The sequence below is a fragment of the Chiroxiphia lanceolata genome, chromosome 1, assembly GCF_009829145.1.
Source record: "Chiroxiphia lanceolata isolate bChiLan1 chromosome 1, bChiLan1.pri, whole genome shotgun sequence".
NCBI lineage: Eukaryota > Metazoa > Chordata > Aves > Passeriformes > Pipridae > Chiroxiphia > Chiroxiphia lanceolata.
In genome coordinates, this window is record NC_045637.1 from 151,466,985 (window position 1) to 151,487,471 (window position 20,487).

The window sequence follows — 20,487 nt, forward strand, 5'->3', positions numbered from 1 at the left end:
GTAAGGAGCTGGTGATGACTGAGGATCCAGATTTACAGAAATTAATTGCTGCCGCTCATTTAAGTACCTGAATTGCTGAACTGGAGCTTTTGGTGGAAACACATGGACTCTTAGATGCTCACCAGAGATAAGATGTACCAGTGGGTCCTGGGGAGTCCTGGCTTCATTTCCATCTCCTCCAGACCAGCAGGTCCTCTGCATGCAGTCTGCACTGGCTGTCTGTAGGAAGTGATGCTGATTCCCTGTGTAACCCACATGACACATCATCTCCTGATTCCTTTTCTGTGCACCAGGGGCTCCTTTTCCTGGCTCAGCAGCTGCAGCCCACTAAGAACCAGTGAATCATCCCAGAGGACTCATGTTTGGTAAAAGAAAAGTAGAGCCAAAACTTTGGGCTTATGGCCAAGGAAAACACGGTTGCTGGCTTGCAGTTCTTAGAAGAACAACATGTCTCTTTATCATATTAGAAATATTGAAGAAAAAAAACAACAACAGTTTATAAATCTTCTCTGTTTGCCTTTGCCTTCATTTGCACAGGGACAAACAGTGCAGTTGGCTTTGCTTTTGTTTGCAGTCAGGCTTCCCCCACAGTGTCTTGGTTGACATTAAGCTGGGCCAAGTCTGGCAGTGATGACATCCTCTTGTAGCTTACTCAGAGCTGCTAGACAGCCACCCACTCCAAGAGGCCTCAGTTAATGGGTGTGCAAGAGAGAGGTGCCCTACTGCCTGCAAAGGGGCTATTTCCCATTGGCAAGGAGGGCTGGTTGCCACTAAACACAAACCTTTGCAACTTAAATAAAGAAAAGATGTTAAACTGTTGATACGTCAGTGAAGAAACAAAAAAAGCTGGGTGCAGCAGGAGTGGTAACAGAATCACCAGTCTGTCTGGGTTTAAAAGCAAGCGAGTCTCTGCCAGCATTTGATTTGTACAGATATAAAGGCTGTGAGGTGTCCAACACTACAACAGACTCTGCACCAACAGGGCTGTTAAATGTGATGATCCAGGCAGCAAGAGTGGGCAGGAAAAACAGATGTCCATAAAGGATGGAGAGTTTGCTCAGGTCCAGAACCCAGACCTTACACCCAACACTACCCTTTCTGTCACATAGCTGGAGGTTGGTTTTATTTCCTTTGCACTCTTGTAGGAGAGTACATATCCTATCACACACTCGAGCCAGTGCTTTCTAAAACAGTACTGACCACATCCACTCTGTACTCTACCCTGATAAGAAAAAAGGTTAGTTCTTTTACTTACATAGTTGCCAGTCCCTGCTTCTCTGAGGCCTCGTGAAATCATCCTCTTAAAATAAGTGTAACAGGGTGTTTAGGAAAAGCGGTGTGGGCAGGAGTACTTTGTTCTAAAATTAGAAAGCAGGAGACCTGGCACTGTGAACTGCAGGCTCTCCAGTCTCCTTGCCTGGATTTTCCATTCAGATGAACACAGTCAATGAGAACAAAAGCTTTCTTTTTTTACCCACTGGCACCTGTCTCTTTACTCCAGGATGGTGTTCCAGCTTTCCATTCTTCATTTGGGAAGTAGAGAAGCTTTGCCTGCTCGAAATACCAGCAACCTCTATGCCAGCATGGAGGGGAACAAGCTTTCCACTGTCATTTTTGTAAAGTATCCTCCAAGAGCCAGCTTCCTTACTGGAGTCCTGAAGTTAGGGCCTGGGTTAATTGCACCTGGGGGGAGATCTGTGAACTTTGATGAAGTTATACAGGGTACCTGTAATAAAAAAATTGAACATTCATGGACTATCCAGACGTAGGGGGAACCTAGGGACCAAGCTAGACAATATCTAACAATTGCTTCTTGCAATGTGAACAGCAGCATGTGAGCCCTTTTTTTCTCAGAGACAGCCTCATGGGATATCAGGTCTTGGGCAGATCCCAACTCTCACAAGTCAATAGTCATCTAGTGATATTTTTCCCCTTGCTGCTTTGGGTGTCCTTGTCCACTCCATAAAGACATTTACTGTCTCGTTTGCTCCTGCTGTTGTAGTGTCACTGTCAGAACTCCTGTCTTGTCCTGTCCTGTCCTCTCCTCTCCTCTCCTTTCCTTTCCTCTCCTCTCCTCTCCTCAAAGTTTTGGTTGCATTAGAAGCTCACATTTGATGACCTTCCCCCGGGACAATAAAGTTTATCTCTGCTGGACCGTTTGCCTCCAGCACTGCTGTGTCACCACATCACCAATTAAGGCCTTTGACGTGTCATCCATCCATGTCCATGTTCACAAACATGTGCCCAATTTCATTCATGTGCATACCCCCATCTTCATTCAGATGGTGTTTCACCTGTCTAAAGTAACAAATTTGCCTGAATAATTTCCTCTTTCATTTTGGAAGCAAATCCCAATTGTTGCTGTCTCTGTGAGAACGACACTTTCGCATTTAGTTTGTCATGCATGAAAAGTTTGACATCACTATTTGATGTTTTACTGAGTCTCCCTCTGAGCCCTTCACAGTATCTTGAATCATACCATCATTAGGTGTTTTCATAAAAGCATAAAGCCTCCAGGATCAACACATAGTGCAGCACTGCTCGGAGACAGACTAGTGATTGTTACCACTCCTGCCTCACCCAAGCGTGTGCTCTAATGGCTCTTTGCCTGTGACAAGTGCAGTTTGAATAGCCTGTTAAATCCTGTCCACCAGCACCAAACGCCTCTCACTTTACATGCACATCTGATGCTCCACCTAGGTCTATCTTTCAGCCTTTTGAACCATTACTAACAATGACAACCTGTCTTTAATGCCAAGATCTCCCATTCCAGAGACGGTGCTTTGATGTTTTGACTGCAAACGACTCTGCACTCTCCTTCCTGGTGGAAGCAGAAGGACATAGCTCTGCTCCAAGAGTTCAGTTTGCTGCCTGCAGAAATGCAGCCCCTCTTTTTACGGGTCAGAGACTTTTCCTTGGTGTTGTTTGTCATGCCTTCTGGTTTGGAGGGGTCTTGCCATCAGATATAGTGCAGGGACCATCTGGCCTTGGTTCTGCTACGATCGTCCTTGTAGGAAAACATACAGACCGATTGCTCTTTGTAGTTCAGCTTGTGACCACTATTCATTAAATCTGTCATTTCCTCTTCTGCCTTTCAGCGGTATTTCCTCCATCAGGAACCTAATGACCCTCTGCAAGCTCTCATCCACCTACAATTACTGGACCTGTCTAAAGCTTTGCCAAGTGGCTTAAACAGTGTTTAATCTCTGGTGTCAGCTACTGCTTATGACTGTTTTACAGGTTTGCAACACACTCACACCTGACTTATGTTATACCTTCAAAATGCTAGGAAAAGTATCTACCCAGGTAAAGGATCAGACATATATAACTGCAGCTGAAGTAGCTTAAGTGTACTCACCTCCTTGGCTGATGTAATTCAACACAGCTAACCAAGGACTTACTTCAACCCTCATTTGACTAAAAATCTCTATTCAGGAGGCTTTTAAAGCAAAAAACGAAACTGTGGGTTTGTGGTCACAACTAGTCCTGCTGGGAACATCATGTCTGTGGTGTGTTCTGCTCCGTGCTTCTCCCTGTGTTCTTGGAACAGACCATTTCAACCCTTTGCCTACAGCAGAATTTCTTCTGCTGTAAAATGGATGTAACATCACTTCCCTACTGCACAGGACATTTTGAGTGTTGAGACCCATCTCTAGCAGTGCAAATAAAAGCACAGAATATTCTAGAAAATAATATTTACAGAAGGGTACAGTCAAACCATCTTAGATATTTAAAAACACAGATCCAAATGTTACCGTCCACCGGGTTAAAACAATAGTCACCAGGCCATTTATGACAGGCAGGCTGTGACACAAGGACAAGGACTGCAGTCGAGGTGAGTTTGGTATCTACTCAGCTCAAAGGCATTTCCAGAGCAGGTATTGGCACTGTCTGGGGTAGAGGAAGTTTCTTAGAGTTCTGCCATGAATGCTGAGGAACAGCTGTCCTATACACCATTTTATTCTTCACATCCACTCTAGATAGAGGTTGTTTCATGTTCAGTTTTCTTTTAAGGAAGCAGTAGTTTAGAAGGCAGTATTTCTGGGAATCATACAAACACTTTTTCTGGGTAATCTCATTTATCAGAAGGAAGTGCCTTTATAAGGGGCCCTGTATAGGTTTGACATCTATTAGAATTTTCTCTTGGAGACAAACCCCAAAGTCATCACGGTCCTGCTGCCACCTCCTCCTTCCCCTGCAGAAAGGAAGGTTCCTTGCTGGAGACAGGAAGAACCAATATCAACCAAGGATGTGAAACATTGGCCTGCAGGCTCAGAGAGCTCAGTGTTGCTCCTGCAGGTGACAGTGGCATCATGCTTTGGACACGTGTTGCCAAGGAGAATAGAAATCAAAAAAGAGTCGAGAGAAAACCTTTCACTTTCTTCACTCCTCCCAAATTTGTATTTACTGTAGTCCCCACCAAACTATACCTAAAATAGCTTTTGTCTGTTGCCATTTAGTCATTTAGGTCGGATCTACCAGCTGCATGAACTTGCCCCTATTGTACTATTGCAGTTGGACTCTTGCCATCCTCCCCCCATGGGTTTTCTACAGATCTATATTTCAAAGTTATGGCTCTTGCAAAGCTCTGCTGTGTGAGTTCAGGCAGGCTAAAAAAAAAATTAGTCATGTTTCCTCTGGTCCTGCTGCTTTACTAGGCTTCCTATTTGCAATCAAATTATTTTTAATTTTGACCGTGTTCCCATTGTTTGCCAGGAAGATAATCATCTTATCTCGCCGCCGGGATATTTCTCTCCTTTCTCATGTAGTTTCAGATGGATTAAATAAATACCCCTTACACAAAGCACACCAAGCTGGGCAAAAGTGCATTTCACCATCACTGGCTGATCCGAAATTTAGGAAATGTCTCTCTTTGGGGGGAAAAAAAAAAGTTTGGAAGGACCCAGACATGCCATAATGGCAGGTGTGCTAATTGTACGCACTCAGCTAATTTTTATCCATCTCAGCTTTGTGGAAAAGTGTGGGTGAAGTTAAAAGTTAGACAGTGACACTGTTTTGGCTTATCAGTGCCAAGAAGGGCCACAGACACAGCCAGACAGGTTTTTGGTAAGGGAGAAGCCATAAGTGCTCCTGTGGGACCCTTCTACTTCTTCTTCCCAGGTGAAACCGTATTAGCTCCGTGCAGGGAACAGGAACATCCCCCACTGTGCCAGCCATCCTGTGAGGAAGCTTTTCACAGGACCATCCACAGATGCTCTTCCCCAACTCTTCATGTCTGGGATCACATCAAAGGGGCTGAAATGGAAAGTCAGTTCACTGCATTTCGAGGTGAGCAAACTGAGCGGTGAAGATCAGGCACCCTCAGACCTCCCCAGTGTTTCCAGTACCCTCTCCGAGGAGGAACCGGCTTGTAAACACACAAACTACAGCCACGCAATGGAAAGTTGTACAGACGAGCGACACGGCTCGAAACCAAACTGCTCTGTTGAGTGTTTGGTAACCTTCACCCACATGTGCTTCCCTACTGCTGGATGCCGAGTGGTTTTACCTCCAGCTTCCTAATTATCGGAGCGCCGCTGCCTGTGTTCTACCACAGACAAGGAAATGAGGACATATGGCTTTTGTGATAAGAGATTTATGTGAGCTGCCTGTGCAGCGGTGCTGCAACTTTCTATACAAGTCCATTTATAAAACAAAACATGTGTAAACAGTCAGGTTTTGATTGTTTCGGTGATTTCTTCCCCCCTCGTGACAGAGGTAAAGGAAAAACTGGAGGTTTCCACTCGATGCACGCAGATAACTCTACGGCCAGTCAGAGAGATTCCAGTTGTGGTAAATCACTCTGCTTCCTTTGATTCCTGTCACCTAAAATCCAGCTCCACGTGGGTGGATGGGGAGAAATACAAAGAAACTCGGGCCTGATGGCTGCTCACACATGATCCACTTTCAGCTGTAGGAGTACAAATATTCCTGAAGGGTTCTGGTAGGAGCTTCTTCATCAAGAGTACATTAAGGAGTGCAAAATACAGATTGAAATGACAGCCAAAATCCAGTGATTATAACAGGTGGCTTTGACAACACTCCTGTAGATTGGTTACCTTCCAAATCACGAGAGGGATTAGAGAAATAGGGTCATATTGTCAAGGAACAAAATTCTATTGTCAGTGGGGACAAAGAGCAGGGTAGGCTGGATACATATACCTAAATCCATGTCTGGCTGGCCATGCTCTTCTCTTATCCCTGACACTCCACTCAAGAAAAGCAAGTTGCAGGGTGGAGAATATTGGTCCTTTTCAGGAAAAATCTAAATGTTTTATCTGAATTTCTGGTGAGATGGAAACACGCCATGTCCCCTGCAATTTTTTGCTTTTTTGCAGTTTCAGCTGCGAATGCTGCAAGGACAATATTTCTTGTGCATTTTATCGCAATATTCAGGTGCCAGATGAGCCCCTAAATATTCTGGGATAGTTCTTATCTGAGAAAGTTCAAACTGGGCCTGTTTGCAGATAGGTATTATAATTCTCCAGGGCTTCCAGCTTCACACTTTTCACCAGGGTGATACAGAGTCACCTTGCAAATACAGTTTGGTTGACACAAGTTCCAAGCACCAAGCACAGGCGAAAAAGGTCCACAGAGAAATGCCCTCCAGCAACATTTCCTTAACAACTCACCCAGAAATCAGGTCCTCTCCACTTTCACTCTGTGCCTTTTGGACATGTTTTTCCCTCTGTTTGGGCAGAGAAGGTGAGTCATGGAACAAAGACAGTGTGGAAATTTACATCCAGCTATGAAAGTGCATGTTATGACTACCACGAAAAAAAATCATCCACACAACTCACTCTCAGTGTAAGTCACACCCAGCTTGGAAGAAATATGAGTTTAAACCTGTTCCTTTTTGGTTGATTGACGCTGCTGGCTGCTGCAAGCTGCTTCCTCTGCATGTCACACTCAGCCTTCAGCCTTTGTTTTGTAAGATATGTAAAACCTCTCCAGTCAGCTGCCTGCAACTAGGTGGATGGACACAAACACTGCCTCAGAGAGGGCTAAGGGGCACCCCTGTGCTCCGACCCCCTCACAGAGCAGCTTCCTATCCCCTCAAGGTGAGGTGTTGCAGTATTCCCAAGTGTTTGATGGGTGGCAGCGCATGGAGAGTGCCTCCCTGCTCTTGGGTCTTCATGCTTTGAACCCCCTCATTCAGGACTATGCATTTTATCTTGAATGCAGGTCTCACCCTCTCCTTTTAAAATACGGTGTCTGCTGCTGCCACCTACCTTTTGTGCTGGAGTGGATGCAAGAAATATTCCATACACCGAGTCTGGAAGGAGCCCAGGATTTCCTCCTCATCTCACGAGCTATAAACCCAACCTATAAACCACAAGCTTAATTTGTTGTGTGGGCAGGAGGCTTTATCTGCTGTTGTGAGAAAACGTTTCCTGCTATGGAAGAGAAAAAGTTTCAAAACCCATCAAGAGATCACTTCTTGCTCTTGCCCAGCTGTGAGGGCTTTCACACAGCAGATCTCAGCATCTGCCCCACAGAGGAGATGGTCATATCAGCCAGGGGGCATTTAATGTAACAGGAGAGGCGGAGAGAGGTGTCTGAGAAACCTGTGGCCTCACAGCAGTAGGGGTCTGAACCTCACTCTCACCCTTCCCAGCTGCTTCACGACGTGGTGGTTGTGAAGTGGAAGCAGAAGTAGAGATGAAATGCTGTCTCCAAATGTTTGTCCCCAACAAACCTCTGCTTTCCTTCAGGCACGTTCCTGGGGAAGCACAAACCCCTTAGGGATGCTGGCATGTGTGGTTTGTGCCAGGTTTATCTCTCAGGCAACCCCCAGACCGCTCAGCTTCGCAGCAGTCAGAACACATGGGAAATATTTAAGCAAAATAAATGTGGATTTTCTGTGGGTACTAACACTAAGAGGGGGACATAGGACAGCTCTAACCCTCTTTTCCCACCTGCTTTTCCACAGCAAACAGCAGACCTGCAATTAGTTTTGGGTGAGGAGGAGCTGCAGCTGACACAGATCTGCCAAGCCCAGGTGCTGCCATGCAGAGGTTTCAGCATCACAGGCTCTTGTCTACGTGCTGACATCCCACCCAGGCCCATCACCAGCTCCAGCCTTCAGCTGAGAAGCAGCACACAACCTCTGAGTAAGCAATTGGTTTCTTTTCTTTACACCAGGACGGCATCATTCCTGCACATTCTGCAGACTAAGTATGGGAATGATTTCACCCACCACACGCAGCCACCTTGATGGGAGAGAAAGCCTGGCAGACATCTCACAGCACACAACACCTGTATCTTCCCGTCCAGGGCAGGAAGCAAGAAAGGATATTATATCAAACAGAAGGCATGGGAGAATTTCAGGTTAGATGGAGCATACTTAGTCACAGCAGAACTGGGTCACCACTCTGGGACCTGTGTTCACTTCCTGCAGGAACCCTGGCTTAGCCCAAAATAGTAGCAGTTAGGCAAAAGCCAAATATCTGCCCCTTTTTGTCCCCACAGCAAATACTAATGCTTACATCATTAAAGGAGAAGCATAAATAGAACAGCCTGGGGCTGTGATTTGCAAAGATCTTGGTCTATGGATGAACCATCAGCTTTTCTTATAGCTCACTATTGTGCCATCAGACTTTTCACTGAAGATACTATCAGGATGATATAAGCCTTCATATCCACCCAACATTTACACCAGTCAACTTAGAAGAATCAGAGCCCACATCTGTGGGTTTTCTGTGTGACCCGTTTTCGTCTCGCCACCTGGCACATGCACCAGCACAGCACAGCATGCGGCAAGGAATGGCTCCTACTGGCAGTTTGGACACTGTTTTGGAAAGGAAGGGAGAGTTTGGCTCTGTGGGTACAAGGTGTGCCCCACCTGTTGTCCTCAGGGACGGAGAACAGCCCACATCTATTTTATTTCACCGCACAGAGCCACTACAAGCACTGCCTGCAACACGCTGGGTTACCACTGCTCTGCACTGTGCACCCTCGAGCAGGTGTTCACTTCTCTCCAGACAAGTGCCAAAGGCTGTCAGCCAGCATTGGTAGGAGAACACCTGAAACTATGTGCAGAGCCACACACCTCTGTCCATCCTTCTTCCAGGCTTTGTGAATGTTTTTAAGAGCAACTCGAGCAGGCAGCATCCGGGGGCAGATCCTCAGCACGCCCATCAGCAGGGAGCTGTTGACATCAGTGGAAAGAGCCTTTACACAACGTGATGATCCTTATATTGTTCAGGAACACCCTAGAACTGAAATCCCCGTAGTGGGATACCTGGGGCACCAAACATGCTCAGAAAAGAGGAGCTGCTTGGAAGAATTACAGCTTTCAGAGTAATTGGTGTGTGCCTGACCAATTCCCATTAAAACCAGGTGGTTTTAAAGGAGCTGCTTGTCACTTAGTGCCTTATAATACTTGAACCTGAAGTCCTTGGGTCCTGTGCTTGGCTCCCAAGGTAAACACATGTAATTTATTTCAGAAAGGCATCTGCAGCACAGGAATTCATTACATACATACCCGATGGGCAGCAGCCAACATTTCAAATGTGCCAAGTTACCGGAATTTTATTAAAAGCTGTTAAGAGTTAGGGGGAAGGTGCAGAGAAAAGCAACCTCCTTTCCAAAGCCAGGTGGCTTAGGCTAGACTTACGCCGCTTCCCAAATGGATGAGGCAAGCTGGAGTCAGAGGTTCCTTCCAACAACCAGCTCAGTCCCCCTGGATGTCTCTCTGTAAGCTGCACAAATATTCTGGGGAGGGGGAGGGAGAGAGAAAAGAGTGAAACCTATTCAATTACATCAAGATCACGACTGGCCCTAGTAAAATCATTTATGGAGTGAGGGAACCCGGAGCGGTTTGGGCTGGAGCCATCTGCAGTTATTTGGTATATACAGAATCCGTTTCTATGGATTTTATTAATAGGTCACGCGATTGTATACGAGGATGTGAGATCTGAATCTCTCAGGAGGGGTCCCTGGTTGGGGTTTCTATTGCCTTTATAGGCAATGGCTCAAACTTTCTTGCAGCAGCAACTCCTTAAAAACTTGAGTGGAATGGGGCTGGTTTTAGGATCCAGCCCATTTTTTTCTCTCCCCCACCAAAATCTTGAATTGACTTTGTTCCTCTTCCTCATTTACTAAATGGGGAAACAAGGAAATAATCAGAGAAATATTCTTACTTACTTTTTCCATTGTCTGCATGATTTTTCCCTCTTTCCCACCAGTCTGAGGGATATCTGGTACATAACTCAGTTCCCACTTCCATCTGTTTTTCAGGCTTTTTTGGCCCTTATTTAGGGGTGAATTTTGCTTTTATGCCACTGTTGGCTCTCCCCATATGGGAAGTTGAGCCCAAAGGGACTTGGACACACAACAGAGGCTTGGGACAGGTGGGTGTAAATTGGAGCAGCCCAGAGGCTTCTCTGCTTCCCCAGGGAGCTGCCCAAAGATCCCTGGGCTGTTCTGAAGAGCAAGCTGTGACATGGGAACAGTCAAAAGCCTCTGCCCTTTCATCTTCACTATGGCTCGATTTTGCTTCAATTCCCCCAAAAGAGACAAAACCAAACCAAGTTATCAGAGAGCTATTCCTTCACATCCTGGCCACATGGAGAAAGCTGGGCCCTGCAGACAGCCACACTGCTGCAGCAAGGTTGAACCAGCTTCACCAACACTCCAGCTGATGAAGCCCCATCCCAGAATCTGGGGCTTTCAGCACTGTTTCTCATCATCTCCTGCTTTTTCAAGTTAGCCCTACATGGGACAGCTTGCTCTTTTCAGGAGCTTTCAGGAGGTCCCAGAGACCCCCAGCTGGAGTGCAGAGGCCACATTCCATCCTTCTTGAAAGCAAAGCCGGGGGGGGGGGATCCCACGGTGTCCCACGGGGTGGGGGCTGATCCGACCTGCAGGGCCAAAAGGGAAGCCCCACCGGGCCCAGTCAGGGCTGCAGGAAGGGGTGTCACCCGGGAGGTGGGAACTGCCCCGGAGGTCGAAACTGCCCCACGAGTCTCACCGTGGCTGATATGACCTGTGGGAGGCCAGGGAAGCCCCACGGGACCGAGCAGGGCTGCGGGACAGGGCATCATCCGCGATGCGAGTCCGCTCGGGGGTTGGCGCTGCCCCGGGGGATCGGAACTGCCGCGGGGGTCGGAGCTGCCCCACGAGTCTCATCGCGGCCGATTGCGACCTGTGGGACCAAGGGAAGCCCGAGGGATGCCCTGCGGGGCAAGGCATCATCCCGCACGGGGGTTGCAGCTGCCCCGAGGGCTCGGACCTGCCCCGGGGGTCGGAGCCGCCCCGCTCCCCCCCCGCCCCGGTGTCGCCCCCCAGCGCCGGGGCCCTGCCCGTCCCCCCCGGTGGCCCCGCTCGGTCCGCCCCCCGTGCCCATCCCCGTCCCATTGGCCGCGGCCGCCCCGCGCGTCACCGCTTCCTCCCGCTTTTGTGCGCCGCCCCAGCCCGGCTCCAGCCGAGCGGAGCCGAGCCCAGCTGAGCTGTTCCCAGCCGAGCCAGGTGCCGGGACCCACGGCGGTGACAAGCCCCGGGTGTGCGGGCATGGCACAGTGACCCCGCCGCCGCACCGGTGAGTCCGCCCGCAGCCCCCCCTTCCCGCCGGGTCCCTGCGCCCGCCTGCCCGGATAGTTTCGGTTTTTAATTATTTTATGCTGCCTGCAGCGGTGGCCGAGAGTTTTTGCCGCCGGGACTGGCTTCCGTGGCTTTTCCTTCCTTTCTAGTCTCGCAAGTGGAGGGTTGTCCCTCCGGCTGGGTTTGGGGCTCGCAGGGGATGGAGCGGCTCTCCAAGAGGAGGGCGCCGGGAGCCGTGTCCGTGGGTGCAGATGGAAGGATTAAGGGATTGACCTTCCCCGGAGCTCCCCGCAGCTCCCCGCAAACCCCCGCCTTGTGCTGGTGCGCTCGGGTCACTGGTTTTCCCAGGTTGTTTCCTGGAAGCCTGTCCCAGCTGCAGCTGCTGACAGCGAGCGCCGGGATTAGACCCCGATATCCGTTCCCGGGATGCGTTAACCTCTGGAGCCAGCAGTTTCTGGCGGCGATCGCTTCGGTCTCGCTTCCTTGGGAAGCGTCTCGACCACACCAGGGTGGTACGGGGGTTCCCGGAGAGCCCTCACTGTCCAGCAAAGCTCTCCCCGCACCGTCTGCCCGGAGCGGTGAGGATGGGATGAGCGTGGGGAGGAAGGCTCTGCGGCGGGCACGGACCCCCTTGGGCGAGGGAAGCCCCGCTTGGGGCTGGAAAGCTGGATTTCCACCTGGATTCAGCCAGCGGCTGTCGTGGGGAGCGGTACCACGAGTCAGGAAGATGCTCTGGGAGGATTTGCTCAGTTTGGAGAGCGGCTTCCCCCTCGGCTGCTGTTTTTATCGTCCTCTTTAATTCCTGTCTTGTAATCCAGTGGTTTTTGGAAGCAGATCTGATCCCGGTTCGATGCAGAGTCTGCATGTGTTGCTGGTGCGTGGACCAAAAACACAGGGCTCACTTGGGATTTGAAGGCTTGGGATTTGTGCAGGATTTAAGTGATCCCAGGGATTTCCAGGGTCAAGCTCTTTCACTTCTTTGGTGAGAGTGAGTGGCTGGGGGGAATTTCTTTCTATGCCGCCTTATGAATTTATTTCCAGTCTGGTACGTGCAGTTTGATGTAGCTCCGTGCAGGATTTGTGTACAGAGTGCAGCTCTTGGAAGCAGTTCCTCAGGTGTGCATGAGATAGTTGCATTTGGGGGCTTGCCTGTGGCTACCTGTGTCTTGTGATACCTGTGTCAGATGGTCCAGTTTGCAGAACACCTAATTTGACATCAGTTATGAATGGAGGTTCAAGGTTTCTCAGGGCTCCTGCAGATCAGAGCAGACCTCCATGCTTGGGCACAGCCTTTGCCCTGGGAAGGTTTTGCAGCTTGTAAAAGCTCCTCTGTTGGAGGCAGGACGTGAGGCTGGATGGGCTGCCAGCCTGGTGGGATGTGGATTTAAAGGATCTTTTATACCTCCCTTCTGCGAACGGGTTTTGGTGCTGCAGTTTTTTCCATGGGTTCTTAATCTCCATCAGGAACCCACAGCTCTGCCCTGTCAATGTGTGCTGGTGGGTGATGCATTTCTTTTTTTGGAGGCTGTTAGAGCCTATGAGGGAAGTGTGCTCATGCAGAGAGATGTAGTCTGGATTTTCATCCAGACGAAGCGACTCCGGCGCGAAGAGCCAGCGACTGCAGCAGCCAGAGGAGCGGCTCCATCCCTCCTGAAACGTTCCTGTTGCTTTATGATGCTTCAGGATTTCAGCCTGCAGCTTGGACTTGATGCTTTCTGAATGTTCCCACTGGGAAGATGCCGGCGAGGATCACACGGTGTGTCTGGCGCCCTGGCAGAGCCGTGGGATGGAGTGTGTTGCTGCAGCATGGAAAGGGATGTGCTTCCAGCCCTGCTCTCCCCAGATGGACGTGGGAACGAGTGTGAGAGCTGGCAGGATCTTCTGTTCTGGTGGATCTGGCCCTGCCGTCGTAGACCTGCTGGTCGAGGCTGGAGGGAAGTGAGTCAGGGTTTGCTGTTAGAAGGGATATCTTTTATTAGACTGCTCAGGTAGCACAGGCTGTCTTTGGAGTGTACAAGCCTGTCTACACATAGAAGAAAACAGGGAGTGATTGCCCTGAGTGCACCTTGGCTCTCCTGATGGAGGGCATCATCTGGGGGAAAGAACAGGGGGAAAAAAAGAGATATTCAACTACAGTTCAGCCTGTGCAGTTCATCTGGCTTAAGGAAAGGCAATTTCTCTCTCTACAAATCTCTGGACTCTTTAGATCCTGAGACCCAGCACAGGAAAGAGACACATATCCCATGTGCCAGCTTTTCATGGGAGGTGGCCAAGCCCTTTGCAGCCTGGCTCCCCCAGCGAGGAGCTGCAGGTGATGGGGCTGGTGCTCCCTGATGCCTGATGGTAGCAGGAGGCTGCTGGGCTCAGTCACTTCCACTCCCTTCTCTGCTCAGGGCACAGGCCAAGCACAGTGTGCACAGAAATGTGCAGAATGTCAGCTGTGCACCAGGGAGATGGAAAATGCAGTGCGGAGCCATAAGTGGTGGAATATGGAATTCAACTTTCTTTTTTTTTTTTTTTTTAATGTCATCAGACACTTTTTAGAAAAAGGGGGCTATAAATGGCCCACTGATCCCGAGCCTGGCAGGTTCACCCCCAGTCCCCAGACTTTATTTATTTTCCTGTTTAAGCTCCACAAGGGGAAATGGGTGACCAAGTGGTTTTGGTGAGCCCCTTCGGGGAGCAGTTCCCCATCCCCACATGCAGCCCTGCAGGCCAGGTCAGTTCAGCATTTCTTTCCGACACCTTTTCTGCCTTTGCTGAGTGAAGTGTGAGGTGCAGAGGTGGTGAATGTCATCTCAGTTGTGCCTGAAACACGCTGTCTCCGTGGGCTTACCCCCATATCCCGCATGGCATGAGCCTTCATCTGATGTGGTCAGTGCTGTGGTGAGCATCAAACGGACAAGACAAGTGGTTTTTGTCTGTGAAGGTGTATGTGAGCATGCATGAGCGTGGATATGTGGGCATTTTTGTTTGTTTTCTGTCTATCCCTGCAGTCCTGATCTGGTCTGGCCAAGTAATCTTCCCGTTAGTCACTGAAATGCCACTGGTATCCAGCTCAAAGGGTGGTCAGGCATTGGAACAGGCTGCCCAGGGAAGTGGTGGAATCACCATCCCTGGAGGTGTTCAGAAAGCATGCAGATGGGGGACATGGTTTAGTGGTGGACTTGGCAGTGCTGAGTTAATGGTTGGACATGATGATCTTTTCCAGCCTTAACGATTCTAAGATTCAATTAGTCTGTCCCAGTTAATAGACACAAGAAATTAAAAGCGAAGATCTCCCTTAAAAATTGATGTCTTCCTCTTCAAAGCCCCTTGGGAACTACTCCTGGCAGAAGACCTGTTGCATGGGCTCTAAGAGCAAGAGAAGAATGCTGTAGTGGGGCTAGAGAAGAGTTTTGGGGCTGCACCCTGGGAGTATGTGGCTCCCTGCTTTGTTTCAGTGCTTGGGCTGTTGCTCCAGGAGCTTTCCCTGGAGCCACAGGGTTTGGGCCAGGAAGCCCAGGATAGTGGAAGATGCAGCATTAGCATGGTCCTTGGTGGGGACCCTTGCAGCTCTTTGCCCTATGTCCCCATGTCAGTGACTGGGGTGGGGGAACTGTTGAATGTCATCGCTGTGTCTGCTCTCAGGGCCAGCTTCTGTTCCCAGGGCACTTGGGACGTCTGTGAAGGGAACCCAGAGGGTTTGACCTGGAGTTTCTGAGGCTTTTAGGAGTCAAAGGTGGAAGATATATCTGTACCCTCTGAAAAAGAGGATTCTGCTCCCAAGTGCATTCCCCAAACACTTTTTTTGTGTCTTGGAAGATCCTAATACAAATGTTAGTGGAGACCAAGGGGCTCAGAATTTAATGAGAATCTGTGGTGGGCTGGAGCCTGTCCTGCTCTCCTGAGTTAAAACCCAGGCTGGCCACCATTTCATGCAGAACTAATTGTCATTTCTGTGAAATCTTCCCTGATTTTATACTCCCCACTCTCCCAAGATGATTTGGGGCAGCCCAGGGAGAGCAAGCTTAACAGCAATGAACCAGGGTGGAGCTGAGCCAAACCTTGGCTCACCGTGGAAGCTGCATGGGACAAAGTCCTGTTGGCAGTGTGTGCCATGCCCAGCAGCCTGGGACAGATCCTGGAAGGAGCTGGCCAACTACTGCCTGGGCCACTGTGTAAACAACATGTGTGAGGGGCAGGTCCTTGGTGGGGGTGGGAGGATGGCTCAAGTGCTCAGGTAGTGATTAAACACCAAATTGCTTGAAAAAATAGCCCTCGGTGGGTGGATCAGAGGCCGCTCTGCAAACCTACTGTGAGCAGCAGCTTGTGTGCTGAAGTAACAAAAACTCATCTGATTTGATAGCTGGGTGATTCAGAGGGAGAAAAGACTTTGTACAATTGCTTTGGGAAGAATAATTTGTGAGATAAGAAGCCTTTGCAAGGGATGTAGAAATGTCTTAAATCCGTGGGTATTGAAAGGTACGTGTGGCCCCTGCAATGCTTTTGAGTGCTCCTGTACTACCAGGAATGTCCTGGAGTGGTTGTGTTTGTCTTGTCCATCTGCAAGTGTTTCTTGCACAGCGGCTTCCAAGTGCCCCTAAATCCCCAAGGGAATATTGAAAACTTTGCACATGACAGTGGTTAGGCCAAACACTGTGTGTAAAAGTGAACCCTGTCTTGTACTGCAAGTTCTGCTGCTGCTGCTCTCGGTGCAGAGGTTCTGAGGAAGATGCTGCTGCTTTGGTGTATCCGTTGAAGTCTGTCTTTTTTGAGGTTGTCCTTGCCCTTCAGACACGTGGTCTGGTCAGGCAGCTGGACTAGATGATTGTTGTAGATCCCTTTCAATTGAACTACTCTATGAATGTACATGGAAGTCCATCATGATGAGGATGGCGGGTTACTTGGATTTGCTCAGTGCTTATGAGCTGCAACCTCTTTGGGTTTTTTGTCCTTGAGCAGAAGTCAGATTGTCATAGTCCAGTTGTGAACCAGAAATAGTGCAGTGCTCTCCATAAATAAGAGCCTCGAAGAGTTAAGCAGATGCTTAATCTGTTCCCAGTGGACTGTCTGCACCTTTTGCTCTGCAAGGTGCAACAGGGATGCTCTATCTCGAGGCATGAGGACCCTGCAGAAGGATGGTGGATACAGGGTAATTAATGGACACGTCTGGCTCTCACCAGCTCTTGATAACAGGGATATCTTGACTCTGATACAGATTTAAGGGTTGGGACATCCCCTACATGAGGCAGTGCTTTGATAAAGAAGGTTTGTTCAGGTGAAATGGCTTGGGGGGAAAGTGTAATAAGGTGAGGCCTATTATTGCTGGTGGTGAAGATGAACTGAAGGAAAGGTGAGTGTGCATGAAAAGAAACCCTCTTTTAAATACCCTCTTCCTTTCAGCCTCTCACCTTTTCATTGATCAGTCACTACCTGGAGGGAACTGTCCCTTTTTTGTATGCTGGGTCATTGCAAAGGGCATCTGATAACAGTGTTATCTGTAGCTGGGTGATGCTGATAGAGGCTGATAATAGGGTAATAACTCTGTGGGAGTGAGTGGCTGGAGGGAAGTCTGTGGACTGGACTGTGGGGCAGATCGGTTTGGGTGTGTAAATGATGAATATCCTGTACCCTAAAATCAGATATCAGAGATTTGGGCTTCCTTCTGTTGAGATTGATCAGTGCATTGATATAGTGTGGAGCTGTGGAGCAGGGCTTGTTTTGCTGGATGAAGCATCCTTCAGTGAAGATCTCAGGCTGGGCCAAGCTTCTGGAAAACTTTCCTTGCTTATGTAAGATGTTCACACTGCAGCCTTGATGCCTTCTGTTTGCCTTTCAGCACAGAACTACAGGCACTGATCCCTGTGCTGCAATCCTTTTGCTGGCTTCCTTCTTGGACAGTAGTTTTTGGGAAACCAGGGTTAATAAACCAGTGGAATGCATTTGCTGCTCCTTGGTCTTAGTCCCCCCAGTGCTGGTGCTGAGTAGCAAGAGTCATTAGAGAAGTATGCAAGATATTTCGGTTATTTCTCTCTGGATGGTGCTGGTAGAAAGTAAAAGAGATAAACAGAAACTATTGAGCTGTGCTGAGCTTATTGCATTACTGGTTTTATTGAAAGGGTCAAGGTCCAGCTCTGAATGTTGTTGAGCTGTTCCTGAGCTGTGCTGTGCCAGAGAGAAAAGGTTAGGGAAAAGTGTAGTTTTGCTGCTCTTGCTGCCTGTGTCTGAAGACTGGCTTGGCATCATCTTGCTTGGCTCAAATGGAGGATTTGGGGAACCATGACCGGTCTTACCTATTTTTGTTTGGGTTGGGAGTGCTTGCTGAGGCTCTCCATGGTGCTCTTCCCAAGGTGCTGTGATGTTAAAGATGTGCACGATGTGTGTCACTGTGTTACCTGGCTGATGACTCAAGAAAAAGAGAGAAAATGTTTAATCATTGCAATACTTCTCAAATTCACCTACAGCATTGCAGGAGTGAGTAACATCTGGTGTGTGCCTGGTCAGTGTTGGGATGGGGCTCTAAGGGGTGAGGATGTGTGTTTTCACAACTGGCTTTTGGACCCAGCACAAAAGGTGCTGAAGATTGTAACTGCCTTCATCTCTGGATGAAGGCAGATGAAGCTGGGGATAAGCTGGTTCCAGTCTTGGTCTTTGTGTGGGAAATCCTGTGCTGGAAAACTTCCCTTTTAGGAGGACAGCTGGGGTGCCCAGGGAGGTGGTCTGGCACACTGCACTTTCATCCTGGACTGTCACGGAGACCCAGAGCTGTTGGGGACTTGGTTGAGATGGAACAAGACTTCCATTACCTGGTTCATAATTACTTGGGAAACTGATTTGTCTTTTGTACCTCTCTGCATTGCCAGAAAGGTGCAGTTTTGGTGCTTCACCTCGTGGGAGCTTCTCATGCAGCAATGACTGTGTGTCTTGCTGTGGGAATCACCAGAGGTGATGATGGTGGGAGGTATTTGTGGAAGAACATGGGATGTGTCAGAAAGGATCTCCCACCTCTCTGACCTGTCTTGGGCTGGATTTCCAAACCCTTGGACAGCTGTGGTTGAAGGGCTCTAGGCAGCATCACGGAACATGACCATTTTCATGGCCATGTTGAGGAGCATCACCAAGGGCTTTGAGTGAATTTTGACTCCATTGCAGGAGTCTCCTTCACCCAAAGAAGATGGTGGGGAAATGATCTATATAATACATATTTTTACAAAGCAAGCAGTTTGGTCAGGGCCTTTTGAAAGCCTAGGTACATCTGTCATTCACCTGTGTCCATGTAAGCATCAAGTCCCATGTGTTTGCTGGAATGGTTAGAAAGGGCCTGGTAGATGAAGCATCCTGCAATTCTTGTCCTAGTGTTGTTTTTGGGGCTGGTGGGCAGAAGGTTTCCTATCTGCCCTGGTCTATGGGAAAAGCATGGATAAGGTACTTGCTTTCTTGCTAGTCCCTGCCCCTCTCTGTCGCTTCCCTCTCCATTTGCTGCCTGTAGCATCTCTGCCTGCTCCGAGAGCACGGGCTGGGAGGTGGAGCACTGATAAACACCCCTGGATCAGGACCATGGGGGATCCTGGCTGCTGAATACTTTCATAGGACGTGCTTTGTGGCATTTCCTACAAAACCTCCTGCTGTGGGGCTCTATTTTGGGGCTGTGTCTGATGTAATCTGTCAAGACACGGTCTGCTCTTTGACTTACTGCTGCAAGTCTGGTTGGGGATGGGCGACCAGTTGCTTACCTTGCATTACCAAAGCAACGAGTTGTTGCTTTCCATGACTCATGAAAATGCACTGTAGGCTCTCTTAAGAATGGCTGAGATCATTTTTTGGCTGGGTTTGGGCATCTGGTTTCCTTAGCAAATAGCAGTGGGGGTGGAGGGAGGGGGATTTCCAAACTCGTTTCTTTGTATGTGTGATCTGGTTTTTAGAACTCAGCTAAGAATATAGTTACTTCATTTAAAAAAGGGGGTGAAAAAAAAGGACCTGTAACTTCCACGTCAGTTTAGTTTTCTTAGCATGTCTCATTTAGTTGTGGTTTGCTGCAAGAAGGGGAAAGGTACTAATAGCATTACAGAGCTGTGTTTCTCCTCTGAAATAAACAAGGATAGAAACATTATGGGTGGTATTTTTCTTTTAAAGCAAATCCTTTTGGGGGAATAAAGGTGCAGATAAAATTGTGCAAACAAACCCATTATTGCATCTTTTTTTTGTTGTTGTTGTTGATCACATTTGCTCAAAAAGGGGACTGCGATTCTACAGTGATGCATCAAGGCAGAGTCTTAGCAAGGGGTGTTTTAGTGTTTGGTTAATCTGATTTATTTATTTTTTTAAAATGTTTATTTATTTGTAGGCCCTTGATTCACTTTCTGGTTTTTTTCTGTGCAGTCCAAAGGCAGCAGCACTCACATCCCTGAGAACCAAATGCAGCAAGATTAGCATTAACCAGAGGGGAATCAGGGCACCTGTGACACCTTGAGAGGGCAGGAGGTCCCCAGGTGTTTTGCCACCTCTGCAGCCAGGTTGCAGCAGCCCCTGTGGTATTTTCCCCAAGTCCAGCCACGCTTTGCAGGCACCTGAGAGCAGACAGAGAGAAGGGAAGGCAAATCCTGGGCAGGCAGATGGGAGTTGTTTGGGTAGGGAGGTTTATGGGGCGGTGGGTTTGATGTGCCCATCCCTTGCAGGTGGCGGGAGGAGCGAGGGGTGGGTGTGTTACACACTGTGTGCAGCAGTGGTAGCTGAGGTCAGCAACTTGGTAGCTGTGGACCGACCTCTAGTGCTGTGCATGATCTCTGCTGGTGCTTGGTTGTGGTTTCTGCAACCAGGGCAGGCAGGAGCATGTCCTGTGTGCTGCGGGAAGGGGTTGGAACTACCCGAGGGCTGCAGAGGAGCAGCAGATCCGTCCTGGGAACAGCAGGAACACAGCAGCGTAATGGCCCGGCCCTTGGCCAGGGGTGAGCGGGAACAATG

The 20,487-nt window shown here is 48.9% G+C and overlaps 1 protein-coding gene across 2 annotated transcripts in view; it reads left to right on the forward strand.

Annotated features, from left to right (window-relative positions):
* The first annotated feature begins 11,439 nt into the window (after positions 1–11,439).
* LOC116796792 (mitogen-activated protein kinase kinase kinase 3-like) overlaps positions 11,440–20,487 on the forward strand; it is a 77,887-nt gene continuing 68,839 nt past the window's right edge. For both annotated transcript variants that reach the window (XM_032707701.1, XM_032707709.1), the window contains exon 1: positions 11,440–11,542. The gene's annotated coding sequence lies outside the window, so the exon portion shown is untranslated. The remainder of the gene's footprint in view (positions 11,543–20,487) is intronic.